The following is a 5,245-nucleotide window of genomic DNA, read 5'->3' on the forward strand; positions in this document are numbered from 1 at the left end:
GTAGGTACTGTGCCCCTCAGCAGTTTTCCGTGTTTGTGTGCAAGTGAGCACAGCTACTGTGGATTGTGGACTTTCTCTACAATTACATTTGTCTTTCTCTACAAGTACTGTCTTGAACCATTGATATGCCGGGATTAACAAATAAATGTGGTTCCCTAAATGTGCATTTGGTGTGCGGCGCACTGGGGTGCCGCGGCACACAGATTGGGAATCACTGCCCTAACATGTTGATACAGGTCCTTGCCAAAAAGAAAAATATTTTTCAGACACCAGCTTAGCATGCTCACCAGCATTTCCGTGTGCTTATAGGGTTAGTGGTCGCGGGCTCAGATAATACTGAACCGCCCTTATGCCATCCGCATGCTAAATGCTGGTGTAAAGGGAGGAGACATCCAGTGCCATCATGATGAATCACTCCCAATTGATGTCATAAATCTTTTTAAGAAAGTCTCCCATGTCCTTAGTGTACAATGAAAGATTTTTTACGAAATCTTGCTGGAAAATATCAAAAAACCTAGCGGTATTCTCAAATAAACTACAGATTGCCGACATAATCGGACGGCCTGGTGGAGCATTCACATTTTTATGCACTTTCAGTATGAGATAAAACACCGATGTTACTGGTGAGCCTACCTTCAGAAACTTGTGCTCTGCCTGAGAAATAAGACCTACGCATCTCCAATGTGCCAACTCTGAGTGAAAATTAACAGTGGTGGCTTGTAATATATCTTTGTCTAATCTCAGATAGCATTGTCTATCTCTGAGCTGTAGCCTTGCTTCCTCCTGATACATGGCAAGAAGCCGGAGGACAATGTTCCCACCCTTGTCCGCCTGTCTTACAACTATATCTGGTCTTGACTATAATTTTTTCACAAGATTCCTGTACCCTATGTCTGATGCCATGATTGGACTTTTGGTCAGTTGGTCCACATAAAGTTGTTTTAAATCATGAACAACTAGAACGGTGAAGATATCAATGGAATCTTTGGTGACCAGGGGTAAAAATACAAATCGGGGTTTAAAAGGTCTGTGTGACAGTTCGGCGGATCATATCGGTGAGGGCGATGCACCTGAGTCCCCCGGGGGCACTCCTCAACGCCACCTGGTGGGGACACTACTCTCCGATGCAGGGCGGGGCTCCACCCCTGAAAAGGTATTAGACTCAGCTGTGTGGTGTGTCGAGGCGGAGTGCGAGGGAAGCAGTGAGCCGGAGACAACACGAGAGGAAGGAGAGAAACCAACGGGACAGGAGACAGGAGGAGAACGGAGCGAAGCCGAGCTGCTGGTGGAAGCAGACCGAGAGAAGGAATCATCGCCGGAGGAAACCCCAGAGAAAGACGGGACGTGGTCCGAGGAAGGCGCAACGGACGGTACCGCCGGGACCCCGAGGGCGGGTCCTGGCCTCAGGGAAGTGCCGCAACGCGCTGGGAACACGGTGGTGGGCTTGTGGGGAGTCCAGGCCAACTACGTAGGACTGTAGAGGAGAATAGGAGGGTGTCACTGGGTATCGGGACTGGAGAGAGGAAGGGAAGAGCGGAACAAAAGCCGGCCAAACTAGTTGTAAGGCACAAAACCCGTTGAGGGGGTCTCTAGACTAGTGAAGTGTAGCTGGTTGTTCTTGTCCACGCAGTCACCCTTTCCTTGAGGACGCCCGTGAGGTGAACGGCCCTAGAGGAAGGACCTGTGTTTTTGTTGTATGTTACACCACCAGAATAGTGGTGTTTTGTAGGGAGGACTGGACACCTGAGTAACCGTCCCCTTTGTTTTCTTTTATGTACCGTAGACCCATCCAGAGCCACAGGAAGAGGAGGCGGCAACCGACCGGAGAAGACCCAAGGACCCCGGAGCCTACAACAAGACACCAGACAACCCCAGTTTCCCTTGTACCACCCAATAAACCTCTTTCTAACATCCCATCACGTCTCTTACGTTCTTGATACTTCGTGACAGTGGTGTCAGAAGTGGGATCGCACGACGACCATCACGCCGCACGGAACAAGAAAAGGACGCCATAAGAAAACCCAACCGGAAACAATGACCCAGCCCATGGGGATAGAAGAAATAATGGCCCAACTGGCGGAGGGCCAGCGCCATCTACAACTCGTGGTAGAGTCCCAGTCATCTGAGGCAAAGAAAGATAGGGAACATCTACAAGAAGCCTTACAGGCACAAGCCGGTCTCATGGCCCAAACACAGACCCTCCAGGATTCGGCCATACAACGGCTCACGGATACCATAGCCGCAACCAAAGTCCATCCGAACGTACCTAGTTCAGTGCTACAAAAATACAAAGCAGGGGAAGACCCGGATTTCTTCTTCACAAATTTCGAACGTGTAGCCAGTACTGCACAATGGCCAGAGGAAAGATGGGGTCAGTATGTGGCACCCCTGCTGTCAGCAGAACTCCAAACAGCCTACCAGGCTGCTAACCCCGGTGGGACGACCCCCGATGCCACCATAAAGAAAACAATATTGGAGAGACTCGGTTGCGACCAGGAGCAATACCGCACATGGTTCCGCAAGGAGAAATGGCAAGCACAGGATAACCCCAGAGCCTATTTCTATCGGATACAAGATTTAGGGACAAGATGGTTACAACCCCACACCTCTTCCAAAGAGGGAGTAATAGAAAGGGTATTACTAGAACAGTTTATCGAGGGTCTCCCCGCTGCCACCCGGGCCTGGGTGAAACAACATCCCAACCGAACTGTGAACAACGCCATTGAACTAGCCTGTGCCCATCAGAGAAATCCGGAAATCAGACCCTTCACACCTCGTCTACCCAATACCACTATACACCATTGGAGGGCTGTGCACCCCCACCGAGGCCCCTTATTGATCAACGGTTCCTGCCCCGTCCCCTAGGAAGGGAGGGATCCCAGACCCCCCAGTGTTTTAACTGTGCCGAATGGGGTCACATAGCTCGAAATTGTCCCCAAAAGTCCAACAGTGGGGAGCCCATGGAGGTTGGTTATACGAGGGGCAGAATCCTGTGGGCAGGTGAAGGTAAGGAGGCCTATCATCTGTCCCTCCAAATCAATGGGGTCAGGACTTTAGTTCTGGTTGACTCAGGCTGCCGACATTCAGTGATCGCAGAGGATAGGGTCGAAGAAACCCAATGGCAAAAGGGAGAAAGGGTATCGATCACTTGTGTGCATGGTGACCACAAAGACTATCCTGTGGCTATCATTACCCTAGAGTACATGGGGAAGAGGGATTCTATAAAGGTAGGAGCCATCCCCCGCCTAGTGGAGGAAATTATCATAGGAACGGATTACACCGACTTCCCAATCCTGCAAGCAAAGGCCATAGAAGAAAGAGAAGCACACAGCTGGTTGAAGGATGCCCCTTTGTATTCCTCGGAAATAACAACGGGTGTGTATAAAGATTAGAAAACGCGTAGGGAGAAAAGGAAAGGGAAAAGAAAGGCAGTGTTGAATGGTCCGATTAACACTCCCTCCATTTCCACCTCTGTAGGTACAGACGGGGAAAACAAGACACCAGCCAGTTTTAGAGCCGAACAGCGAGAAGACCCCGCTTTAGGCCATGCCTGGGCAAGAAGTGTAAGCGATGAAGATGACCAGGTAGGACCTTGTTTTGTTATACGTAAGGGACTTCTATATAGAAAGTAAAACGAAATGGTGAACCAGAATACCAGCTCCTAGTACCCTTAGCGTACCGCACTCAAGTACTATATCTGGCTCATAACCAAGCAGGGGGAGGGCACTACGGGAGAGAGAAAATGGAAGAGTACCTGCTCAGACGGTTTTACTGGCCTGGGGTCTATTCCGACCTCTGTAAATACTGTGCTGCATGTGTCAAGTGCCAATTAGTAAACCCACCTCACATACCCAAGGCCCCTTTATATCCCCTTCCGATCATCAACGTCCCTTTCACCAGGGTGGGGATGGATTTGGTGAGTCCCTTATTGGTATCAACCCAGGATTACCAATACATCCTGGTCCTCGTGGATTATGCGACACGTTACCCTGAGGGTATACCTTTAACCAGTATGACCACCTCCAATGTCGCACAGGCCAAGATCACTTTCTTAAGCCAAAGGAACTGCTCACGGACCAAGGTACCCCTTTTATGTCCAAACTCATGGCACAGATATGTACTCTCTTAGGGGTCAAACAGATACGCACCTCGGTCTACCATCCGCAAACGGATGGCTTGGTAGAACGTTACAACCAGACCATTAAAACCATCCTCAAAAAGACAGTGTCAGAAACAGGCAGAGACTGGGACCGGCCACTACCCCTCACCTTGCTCGCTATTAGAACACACACTCAGTCTTCTACCGGTCATAGCCCCTTTGAGTTGGTATTTGGAAGAAAGCCCAGAACATTAGTGGACATGGCGGCTGAGAGATGGGAGGAGGAGGAAGACGAGGGGAAGACAGTACTGGAGTATGTTGCCAGGCTCAAAGACAGATTGACAACCCTCTGGGATAGCGTACGTACACATCTTGATGCAGCACAAGACCGACAAAAGACTTCCTACGAAAAACAGGATTCCCTCAGACAATTCCTTGTAGGTGATAAGGTCTTACTCCTTTTACCCTCACCAGGCAACAAACTGTTAGCCCACTGGCAGGGCCCTTATAGCATCCTAGCACAGGTAACACCCGTAACCTACAGGGTGGAAGTCCCTCACACAGGTCGAGTTGGTCAGATATATCACGTCAATCTTTTAAAAAATGGACAGACGAACCCGAACCCCCGATCGGTGCACCAATAACAACAAACCCCTCGACATACCATTTCCCTCCTGGTCAAAAGACCCTAGCAGTATGGCAATACCCCGGGGAGCTCACTTAACCGAAGACCAAAACACCAGTCTTAGTACGCTCCTCCATAGGCACCGGAACACCTTCTCTGTAACTCCAGGAAAGACACAGATAGTGCAACACAACATAGATACAGAGGGAGCCTGGCCTATCAGACAAAGACCGTACAGAATTCCAGAGGCTAGGCGGGTACTTGTAGAGCGGGAGGTGGAAGACATGCTTCATATGGGAATAATAGAACCCTCCTGCAGCCCCTGGTGTTTCCCCATTGTTCTAGTCCCAAAACCCAATGGGTCCATTCGTTTTTTTGTGGATTATAGAAAGCTGAATGAGGTGTCCCGTTTTGACTCCTATCCTATGCCCCGAGTGGAAGAACTATTGGACAGGCTGGGCAACGCCAAGTACATGTCCACGCTAGATCTCACCAAGGGATACTGGCAGATATCCCTCACA

General features: G+C 49.9%; 1 pseudogene; it reads left to right on the top strand.

Moving 5' to 3' along the window:
• The first annotated feature begins 2,034 nt into the window (after positions 1-2,034).
• Positions 2,035-3,392, top strand: LOC147689983 (uncharacterized; annotated as a pseudogene).
• The last annotated feature ends 1,853 nt before the right edge of the window (positions 3,393-5,245 follow it).

The sequence above is a fragment of the Lissotriton vulgaris genome, chromosome 9 (assembly GCF_964263255.1).
Source record: "Lissotriton vulgaris chromosome 9, aLisVul1.2, whole genome shotgun sequence".
NCBI lineage: Eukaryota > Metazoa > Chordata > Amphibia > Caudata > Salamandridae > Lissotriton > Lissotriton vulgaris.